We start from the raw sequence: 11534 nt of genomic DNA on the forward strand, positions 1-11534 counted from the left end.
GGTAGCAGCTGTGTACCAGGCACCATGTCCATCTGTTGTAGAGTTGGCCAGTCTTCCCAACACACCCTGGAGTGTCTGCCCAGGAGAAACCATGGGAACAGGGGTGGGGGGGTGGGGGGAGAGAGATGGCTGGATCACAGCTTTCAGGACCACCCACCCTGACCTCCTCTCCCATGATTATTAAAAACATACTTTTAAGGGATTAGCAACTATGCCAGGGATGTGGGCCGCTCACCCTCAGTCGGACCAATGGTTTTAATCACCAGTTGTGACCACATTCACGCAGCTGACAAATAACTGGTCAGCAAAGGTAGGATGGGCATGGAAGGAGGGCGTGGGTGCCGACAGAAGCATCCGCTTGACTGAATCAAAGGGACCCCTCACTCTAATCAGGACAGCGGCTTGGGGCTGAGCTCAGTGGTACAGCACCTGCCTGGCATTCTTGAGGTTCTGAGTTTGATGGATGGCATGATGAGGAAGAGGAGGAGGAATTGGTTTGAAGACGGAGAGTCCACGTTCAGGTCTTCTGAATGTCCACGTCACGTGGGGGAAGAGTCCAAGTTAGACTCGCCCGAACACAGAGCAGGAAAAGCCCACCTTAGCCTAGCCGAGTGCCTAGACGGCAGCTCCTGGTAAAGACCGACGTCTCGCCGCATGAATGTGTGCTCAGAGCCTTTCCATAGTCTCCCATCAGGGACAATAGCTGAAGTCACATCCAGTCTCCAATTTCATCTCTCCCAGCTGGTCTCTTGGTTTGTGTTTTTGTTTTGTTTTTAATTTTTTTATTGTTTTATTACGCACATGGGTGTTTCGCCTGTGTGTGTGTCTGCATACCACATGCATGCCTGGTGTCCATGGAGGCCAGAAGAGGGTGTTGGATCCCTTGGAACTAGAATTAACAACAGTTGAGAGTTACCATGTGAAGTGAGCTGCCATGCTGGGACTTGAACCTGGATCCTCTGGAAGGACAGCCAATGATCTTAATTGCTCAGCCATCCCTCCAGACCCTGCTCTCTCATTTATTAGCAAGCACCTCTTATGAAATTGGGAAATGCTACAAGGTGGCCATGGTTACCCAAGACATTCCCTTCATCTGGGAACACTAATACAACAGGTAGAAAGATAAGCTCCATGAAGAGTGTGGCCTGGCAAGAGACAGAATATGAAGAATAAATAGAAGTAGATGAGCTAGTGGAAGGGGGGGGGAAGAGTGAGGGGAGTCTGGAGCCCCCCCAGTTTCTATGGATCCTATGTCAAGGACCAGCAGTCGGCCCAGGAGCATGCTGCTGCTGCAACTCAGGGCTGTAACCTTTCACGTTCAGTCGGTTAATGAAGCCTTGGCTCCTCTGCTCACACACATTCCCTGTGTCTGTCTCATTCTCTCCTTTGTTCTTAGTCTAAAGAATGGTTCAGGCCAAGAATTGTCTCCACTTCACCCAGGGCGGGTTTTTTTTTTTTTTCCTGGAGAGAGTCCTAGGAACTCAGCCTCCACCTGGACCGTCAACAGCATCCCTGCCCCACCCATGGTATCTAGACAGAGGTCCTCTCTCTGAGCATTCACCCTGAGCTAGGCACCTGGGGTGGTTACAGGAAAGACAAGATCTGCTGGAACCTGCAGCGGCTCCCGGGAAAAAAAGGTGCCAGAGCCCGGAGCTAGAAGAGGCCAACCAAGAGTGCCAGTAGCCAAGCGCGTGTTCAATTAATTGGGCAAAGAGAAAGCTATTAGGACCCTTGGCAGAAAGGGCATTCAGGTATGGAAGGAGTTGGGGCGGGCCTGCTGGGCAGCTGCAGGGCTCTCTCTGGACAGGATGAGGCAGTCTTCCATCTCCTGGACCTCTGCCCCAGCTAGAGGCAGGCATGGAGGAAATAGCGTCCTGAGAGGCTGTCATGGAAAGTATCTTTCCACCTTCCCAACCTGGTGTTTCTAAAATGTAAAGGCTCCAGCACTCTCCCCTGTCCCACTCCACACGGCCAGCGACAGGCAAACCATCTCTGAAATAAACACCATGCAAAAGCAACAACCCCCAGAAACTCCAAAGGAGCTTTGATGTTGGGGCCAAGGGCTTGACGAAACAAACTGGAAGCGATTTAGCTGGAGAAGGCTGGCGGCCCCTCCGGGGAATTGAGTCAGGCTGTTACAAATGAGGAGGGGATTCTCACCCCCATCCCCACCCAGCCAGTCACTTCAGAACGTCAGAGACCAGCCCAGAGGGACCAAATGTGTGTGTTCTCGTCTCCTCTCCTTCCTCCTGGCATCTAAAGGCCCCTAGCAAAGGCCAAGCATCGAAGAAGTCAGGGTGGACAGTCAGGCCATCACTGTGTCTTCTCAAGCCCCAGAACACACATCTATTTCCCACCATGTAGCCTTCTCCCAGCCCAGTCCTTCCAGCAAAATTATTGGTAAGGAACCATGGATTTGGGGAGTAACATTGCTTTAAGTCCACAGCCCGGGCACAAGGGCACCTGTATTGAGAACTGTCAGCCCAGCTAACAAGCAGGAACTTCCTTCTTGGGGCATCACTGATGGATGGAGTCCTCCTGGGGGAGTGAGTCTGTGAGGGCAGGGCTTGCCTCTTTACCTGTCTCTGTGCCCCACATCATGCTCAAGGCAGATAAGGCTTTTGGGTTTTTTGTTTTGTTTTGTTTTGCTTTAAGACAGTGTCTCGCTGGGCAGTGGTGGTGGTGCACGCCTTTAATCCCAGCACTCGGGAGGCAGAGCCAGGCAGATCTCTGTGAGTTCAAGGCCAGCCTGGGCTACCAAGTGAGTTCCAGGAAAGGTGCAAAGCTACAAAGAGAAACCCTGCCTTGAAAGCCAAAAAAAAAAAAGGCAGTGTCTTGTAGTTAGAGTTCTCCTGTCTTGTCTACAGTTAGGACAAATCTCTCTCACCCACCAGTCCCACAGCTGCTCAGATCCGACCAAGTAAACACAGAGACTTATATTGTTTACAAACTGTATGGCAGTGGCAGGCTTTTTGCTAACTGTTCTTATATCTTAAATTAATCCATTTCCATAAATCTATACCTTGCCACAAGGCTCGTGGCTTACAGGTGTCTTCACATGGTTCTTCTCATGGCGGTGGCTGGCAGTGTCTCCTTCCGCCTTCCTGTTCTTTCTTTTCTCCTCTCTGTTAGTCCCGCCTATACTTCCCGCCTAGCCACTGGCCAATCAGTGTTTTATTTATTGACCAATCAGAGTAATTTGACATACAGACCATCCCACAGTAGTCAGTCTCATGTCCATCCCATGCTGGTCCCTACCTCACTATGTAGCTGAAAATAACCTTGACATTCTCATCCTCCTGCCTCTACCTCCTAAGTGCTGGGATTTCAGGCATGTGTCACCAAGTCTGGTTTATATGACGCTAGGGTTCTAACCCCGGGTTTCATGCAAGCTGATCTACAGCCCTAGGCCCCATGCATGCTTGTGGAATGAAAAGATACATAATCACTTGGAGGAACTACAGATTAAGGTCCTTGCTATATCATAAGCCTCAATTTTCTCTGCAGACAAGTAGTATCTAGCTTATTCATGGCTGTTTTACACACACAGACACACACACAGACACACTATATATATATACATACATATAAGTTTTGCACCACTTGGTAGCCCAGGCTGGCCTCGAACTCACAGAGATCCGCCTGGCTCTGCCTCCCGAGTGCTGGGATTAAACACGTGCACCGCCACCACCACCCAGCTGTCTCCAGTTTCTAGCAACATTTACATTCATGAATGTGTGCAGAGAGGCTGTGAGGAAAGGCTTGACTCTCTTTCTGGGTCCCAGGTTCAGGTAGGATGGATGGTAACAGGGCCTCTTCAGTGTGGCCTGGGGTGTTTCAGAGTTGCTGGACCACTCTGGAAGTTTGTGAGGTCCTTCAGCAAAGAGGGAAGGAAACTGGGCCTCGTCTTCATGAACGGAGTCCTGTAGCCCTGCACGAAGGTCCTCACTTCGCTATCATTCTCACTCTGCTTGGACGTCTCCTTCACATCCTCTCCCTGAAGGCCATCCGCCTTCCTGCTTTTTTTGTTTTGTTAATCTTCATTATCGTTTTACATTTAATCATCAGGTCTCAGGTAATAGGATCCTAAACGGGTTGATGAGGTCTTGCCAAGCTGGACTGAATCTCACAAAAGAAAACAAATCAAACTAAGAAGCTTCTCACAGAGGCTCTCTCTCTCTTTCTGTCTCTGTCTCTCTCTCTCTGTGTCTGTGTCTGTCTGTCTGTCTGTCTCTCTCTTACATACACACACACACACACACACACACACACACACACACACACACACACACCACACTGAGTCCAGCACACTGACAAAGAATACAAGGAACATAGGCATGGTTCTCATGAGCATGGTAGATACATATACCACACTGACACAAATCACACACACACCATGCACAAACACATACATGTACACACACCCACACCCACATACACACCATACAGAGTCCAGCACACTAACCAAGAATACAAGGAACACAGGCATGGTTCTCATGCACACAATAGATACACATACCACACTTACACACACACACAAATCCCAACAAAGCCATAATACTCAAGCACACAGAGGCCCACAGGAGGCTTGATGACTGTATTTCAAGCCTCACCTCCCAATCCAAGGCCCCAAATCTGTCTCCAATTATCTGGCCCATGTTGGGGGCAGCAGGAAAGCCAGAAGGGCCTCTGTCTTCTATGAGAGATGGCAGGATTTTAGCCATTTTTTTCTCACTAGGAAAAACAACCCTCTGGCCTCGCCTCACTTCCCTTGCCTGGCACTCAGCTGGGGCTAAGCAGGTAGAGCTGGGCTGGGTAGGGGAAGGGAGGTACCTAGTGCAGCCGGGGAGCAGCCCTGTGGATGAGCCCTTCTGCTTTGCCCCAAACACTGGGCAGGAAAAATTGCTTGGGCACAGAGTGGGGACCAGAGGGTCACTAATGACCAGGGACCCTGGCCTGATGGGGTGACAAGGTAACACAGGGGTTCGGTTCCTAGGCCTAAGAGCAGAAAACATAGGACTGAATCTCAAGTCTACAGCGAGCTAGGTGTCTGCAGTTTCAGGCCTTGGAACCTCACTTTGAAAACAAGAGGATGTGCCGTGGGAGGCTGAGAACGCAAGATCAAGCTGGGCAGCTTAATAAGACCTTGTCTCTAAACTTTAAACACAAAATTTTATTGCTCAGCATGGTGGCACATGCCTTTAATCCCAGTATGCCAGAGGCAGAGACAGGACGATCTCTGAATTCGAGGCCAACCTGGTCTACCGAATAAGTTCCAGGACAGCCAAGGCTATACAGAAAAACCCTTTCTCAAACAAAACAAAATGAAACCAAAAGCAAATTTTTTAAAATTATTTTCTGTGTATGGGTGTTTTGCCTGCATGTATGTCTGTCCACCACTTGGGTGTCTGGTGCCTGTGGAGGCCAGAAGAGGGTGTCAGATCCCTTAGAACTAGAGACAGTTGTGAGCAGCCCCGTGGGTGCTGGGAATCAAGTCTGGGTCCTCTGTAAGAGCAGCCAGTGCTCTTAACTGTGGATCCAACTCTCTAGTCCTCCTCTATTTTTTAAATTTATTATTTATTGTTACTTGTATGGGTGTTTTGTTTGCCTATATGTCTGTGCCCATGGAGGACAGAAAAGGACTAGAGTTAGAGAGTGTTAACTGCCATGTATGTACTGGGACTTGAACCCAGATCTCTCTCTCTCTCTTTCTCAAGACAAAGTTTTACTATGTAGCATTGGCTGTCCTGGAACTTACTATGTAGATCAGGCTAGCCACCAACTTAAATCAGGTGGCGGCAGCGGTGGCGGCGGCAGCGGCAGCGGCAGCAACAGCGGTGGCACACACCTTTAATCTCAGTACTTGGGCGGCAGAAGCAGGAGGATCTCTGTGAGCTTGAGACCAGCCTGATCTACAAAGAGAGATCCAGGACAGCCAGAGCTACACAAAGAAACCCTGTCTCAGAAAACAGAAACAAATAAACAAATAAAAGTAAAAAAATACTTTTTTAAAAGCAAGGGAGGAGGCTTAGGTTCAATCCTCAGTACTATAAGAAAAAAAGAAGAAGAAGACGAAAGAGAAGAAAGTAGCTGGAGGCGTGGTTCAGTGGTTAAGAGCACTTGTTGCTCTTCCAGAGGCCCTAAGTTCAGTTCCCTGCTCCCATGTGGTTCATAGCCATCTGCAGCTTCAGTTCCAGGAGATCTGATGCCCTCTTCTGACCTCTACAGGCACCAGACATATAAGTGATGCACAAACATACAGGTAGGCAAAGCACATCCACGAAGTACAATAAAATACCTCTACATACAAGGAATAGTGCCCCTATGGAGGCCATCCACACAGGAGCATGCGGCGGGGCGGGGCGGGGAGGAAGAAGAAAGAGAAGAAAATGTGAGTGACGCACCAAGACCTCACAGGGTGGTTGTGTTTGGGACAGATGCCTGGAGAGTTTGGGAAAGTAGATGGTCATGCTGATGCCATGGTTGGCAAGTGAGTGGCTGATCTCTCCAGGCTCCCCCCCCCCCCCCCCCCCCCCGCTCCATTTGGTGCACCTGGCTCCTCTATCCCTGTGTCCTCCTTAGGTAGACCACATCCCCCCCTCCCCGAGCTGTCTCCCTTCCCTGCATCATTACCTCCACCTCAGGAATACTCAGTGGTCCTCCCGTCATCTGAAGTCAGTGTGGTAGCAGGAGGTAGTAAGACATGGGTGTGGGAGCCTTTCTTCTTGCTAGGGACAGCTAACCTGGAGACAGTGTTTCCCCATCCAGTCGAGCATTGACTCTTGGCTTTGTGTGTGACCCAGATGGCTGTGAGGATTCTCAAAAAGGCAATGTGGAAGATATCCCCCAGGACAGAAGTGGCTTCAGATCGCTAGGCAAGTGTTCTGTTACTGAGTTATACGCCAGCCCCAGAAAGGAGTTTTTGAAGCATTGTGGGGGCCCTCTGTGATCCAGAGTGGCTCAACACATGCTTCTGGAGGATCCTGCCTCGATGCCAATCACTCGCTGTAACTTCAGCCTTTATAAGATTTGCGACTGGAAACAATAGTACTTTGTCAAAGACTTCCTTATTGTTTTTGCTCAAATTGCTCCACCAGATGGGGAGTTCTGAGAGACTAAATTCTGTCTCCCCTCACAGAGGGAGCTCTGTCTCCCCTCACAGAGGAGTTCTGTCTCCCCTCACAGAGGGAGTTCTAGGCCACCTTCTCAACAGTTCCACTCAGGTCCTGGCTCAAGAATGTGAGGAGAACAGAACTGTGCGACTCTTAGGGAGTCCTGCCCGGTTCTAACTCCATAATCCGGGTTAGGGTCCCTACAGTGGGTCATCTCAGGTGCCAAATCTCTGGTTAGATGAGAAGGGCCCCCTCTTCTCCCACCAAGGGGACAGGCTTCTTTTTCTCTTCAGACTCCCAAAACATATTCACTTTTATTTGTTTATTTACTTATTTATTTAAAGACTTCATAGTCTAGACTGTTTAGAGGCCCAAGTCTCCTGTATCAGCCTCCTGAGTACTGAGATTATAGGGGAACCCTACCACACCCAGCTCCAACACATAAAGTGTTAACATGCCGGGCGGTGGTGGTGCACGCCTTTAATCCCTGCACTCGGGAGGCAGAGGCAGGTGGATCTCTATAAGTTTGAGGCTAGCCTGGGCTACAGAGCGAGTTCCAGGACAACCAGGGTGGTTACACAGAGAAACCCTGTCTTGAAAAACAAACAAACAAACAAACAAACAAACAAACACCCAACCCCCCCAAACCAACAACCTATCAACATGTGGGGCTCTCAATATGGAGCAAAGGGGTTTGAAGAAGTGTCCACCTCAGGAATAAGGCGGCCTGAACTCCGGCTTGCCACAGAGCTCAGAGGGTCATGTGCAGTCCTTTGAAGGCTGTAAGCGCTGAGGATTGAGCTTCCAGACCGCCGCCGCAGGAGTGAGTCACAGTCTAACGATGTTATCTGTCAAGTGCTGCCGCTCCCGGGGCGGGTCTTGCCCACAGCCTCATGCAGCCTGGATTCTCAGAGGGCGCCCCTTGACCTTACAGTCTCTGGAGACCTCATGGTCCCAGATCATCATTACTTTCAGCATGGTTGATCTAAGGGGAACACTGCCAAAGAGAGGGAGCAGAGGTGGAAAATGCTGAAATATGAGGCAATTGTTCCAAAATTTAGGTCCAAAATTCTTGAAGGATTAAGAATGAGGACAGGAGGGAAGCTAAGGACAAAGGGCTGCGTCTCTGTGGCAAAGAGTGAGCTGAGGTGGCGTTGACACAGATGCGGAGTGTGTTTGCATACTCAAAAAAAAAAAAAAAACAAATCAAACACTAATGTGTACATTTTGAAAGGATGAATCGGGGCTGGAGAGATGGCTCAGCAGTCCCAGCATGCAGGAGGCAGAGGCAAGGAGATCTCTGCGAGTTCAAGGCCAGCCTGGGCTACAGAGTGAGTTCCAGGACAGGCACAAAGCTACACAGAGGAAACCCTGTCTCGAAAAACCAAACCAAACCAAACCAAAACAAAAAAAGGAGTGCTTACTGCTCTTGCAGAGGACTCGTGTTCAGTTCCCAGCACCCACGTGAAGAGGCTCACGACTGCCTGGAACACTAGTTCCAGGGGGTTCCGATGCTTTCTGGACTCTGAGGGCAGTTGCATGAACGTGGTGCACATCACTCACACAGGCATGCATGTGCACCTACTAATGAAATAAACTTTTTTTTCTTTTTAAGGATGACGCTACCTTCCTATAGTCTCAGCTACTGAAGAGGCTGAGGCCAAACTGTAGCCTGAGACCACCCTTGGCAGTAGTTGAGAGAGCCATCTCAAAACAAACAAGACAATTAACTTTATGACATTTATCATACATGTATATATGTACATGTATAAATATAAAACTCTTTGTTGTTCTGAAACGGGGTCTCATACAGCCTAGGTGGTCTTCAAGCTCACTACATAGCTGAGGGTAACCTTGAATTTCTGATCTTCCTGCCTCCACCTCCCAAATGCTGAGATTACATGTATGTGCCCCCCATACCCTATCTACACTGTGCTGAGGATCCACCCCAGGGCTCTGAGCATGCGGGACAAGCTCTCTGCCAACTGGGCTACATCCCAGGTCCTAGAGCTGTGTGCTGTTGTTCCTTGGAGTGTCTGAGTAGAAGGTAGACAAGTTGGTCCCCAAAGGGTCCCTTGTATAGGGTGAGTGGGGGATGGAAGGACCTGGCTGCCCCCAGGTTTGAATACATCTGGATTTGGGTTAAAGAAGTAACATCTGGGCAGAGGATGAGATCGGAACCAGTTCCTGCTCTCAGATCCACAGCCTAATCTGAATTAGTCAGCTTTTCTGCAGCTCTCAATCTCCATTCCAGATACCCTAAAACACCATCGCCTCAAGTGACCTCTCTCAGTGATTCAGAACACACTTTGCAGCATCCCGTCAACCCTGGAGATCTACATACACCAATGTGAGCATCTGCCTTCATTTCTAGCTCGTTAGCTTCTTGCTCCTTTTTTTTTTTTTTTATGTCCGTTTTTAATTTATGCTCTCTTTGCATCTTACATTACCCTTTAACTCCCTGGAAATCCATCCCACAGCAAGGCAAGATATAAATACCTTTAAAAGCGAATTTGCAAGGCACTCCTGTGACGCTCACACAGAGAGCAGAGAAGGTGCAGCTGTCTCTATTTTGGGGTAAGGGAGACTAAGGACCTGACCACGATCATCTGGCCGGCCGTTGGAGGGAGAAGGAAGTCTCCTAAAGTGGGGAATCTCACCGTCCCCTCTGCACATGTGCTGGGAGGAAGTGTGGAAAAGCGCCAGCGCTTGCTTCTGCTCCGTCCGACTTTGTCAGCACACAGGTCACCACCCATCACCACCCATCATGCCAACAGGTCTGTGGCAGAGAAGTGTCTGTGCCCATCTGTTCACTCAAGGGACACTGGGGCCTGGGGGGAGGGTGGGGGGCGAGGGATAAGACAGCTTTCCATTTCCTTTTCCATCTGCATGCATTTCAAACCCTCCAAGTAAACAAATGTTCTTCCTCCCAATCAGTTAGACACATATGCGTGGGGCCTCCGCTCACACATGGGAGAGCTGTCTCCACGCCTAGGCAGATTTGTACTGTGCTCCACAGGGGAGTGTGGGGCGGGGCTCAGAGTTGCATCATCTCCTGACTCTCCAAGAATCTGAAGGGGTGGCTATAGCCCTGGAAGTGACAAGGCCCCAAACAGTTCATCTTTCTCACACAGGAGAGACATTGAGGGTGTGGATTAGAGGTAGAGTTCTTACAGTACGGAAGAGACCTTCAGTTCCATCCTCAGCACCACACAGGGCTTGGGGGCACAGGCCTGTACTCCCAGCTACTATTTGGGAGGTTGAGATGGGAGGATAGGAAGTTCAAGGCTCGCCTCAGCAATTTAGTAAGATGCTGTCTTTTTTTTTTTTTTTTTTTTTTTTTCTTAAAAAGGTCTCACTGTGTAGCGCTGGCTGTCCTGGAACTCACAATGTAGATAGACCAGGCTGGCCTGGGCTGGAGAGATGGTTCAGGGGTTAAGATCAGCAACTGGCTCTTTCCTTTTGCGGCCATCGCTGGGTCGTAGCCGCCAAAATGAAGTTCAATCCCTTTGTGACTTCGGACCGAAGCAAGAACCGCAAACGGCATTTCAATGCACCTTCTCACATTCGGAGGAAGATCATGTCTTCCCCCTTTCCAAAGAGCTGAGGAAGAAGTACAATGTTCGGTCTATGCCCATTCGAAAGGACGATGAAGTTCAGGTTGTCTGAGAACACTGCAAAGGCCAGCAGATTGGCAAAGTGGTCCAAGTGTCCAGGAAGAAATACGTCATCTACATCGAATGAGTGCAGCGAGAAAAGGCCAATGGCGCAACTGTCCACATGAGCATCCACTCCAGCAAGGTGGTTATCACCAGGCTAAAGCTGGACAAAGACCGCAAAAAGATCCTGGAAAGGAAAGCCAAGTCTCGACAAGTCAGAAAGGAAAAGGACAAATACAAGGAAGAAACAATTGAGAAGATGCAAGAGTAGGGGTGTGACCTACACAGCTTTCATTAAAGACTGCTTAAACAGTCAAAAATAAATAAATTAAATAAATAAATAAATAAATAAATAAATAAATAAATAAATAAATAAATAAATAAATAAAAGATCAGCAACTGTTCTTGCAGAGGACCAGAGTTTGATTCCCACCACCCACTTCAGGTGTCTCAGGTTGAAACTACTTGTGCTTCCAGCTCCAGGGGGGGATCTGATGCCTCTGGCCTCTCCAGCATAAACCCACACCCAGACACAGACATCTAATTAAGAATATTAAAAATATTAATACCAGGTATGGTGGCACAAGGCTTTAATTCCAGCACTTGGGAGACAGAGGCAGGCAAAGCTCTTTGAGTTCAAGGTCAGCCTGATCTACATAGAGAGTTCTAGGCCAGCCAGATTACACAAGGAGACCCTGTTTCAAACAAACAAAAAACAAACAAACAAACAACCCAAAAGGTAGAGCCTAGGAAGAAAGAGCTC

The 11534-nt window shown here is 49.0% G+C and overlaps 1 pseudogene; it reads left to right on the forward strand.

The window, feature by feature from the left end:
* The first annotated feature begins 10570 nt into the window (after positions 1-10570).
* LOC107401233 (large ribosomal subunit protein uL24 pseudogene) lies at positions 10571-11085 on the forward strand (annotated as a pseudogene).
* The last annotated feature ends 449 nt before the right edge of the window (positions 11086-11534 follow it).

This window comes from Peromyscus maniculatus, chromosome 8, assembly GCF_049852395.1.
Source record: "Peromyscus maniculatus bairdii isolate BWxNUB_F1_BW_parent chromosome 8, HU_Pman_BW_mat_3.1, whole genome shotgun sequence".
Classification (NCBI taxonomy): Eukaryota; Metazoa; Chordata; class Mammalia; order Rodentia; family Cricetidae; genus Peromyscus; species Peromyscus maniculatus.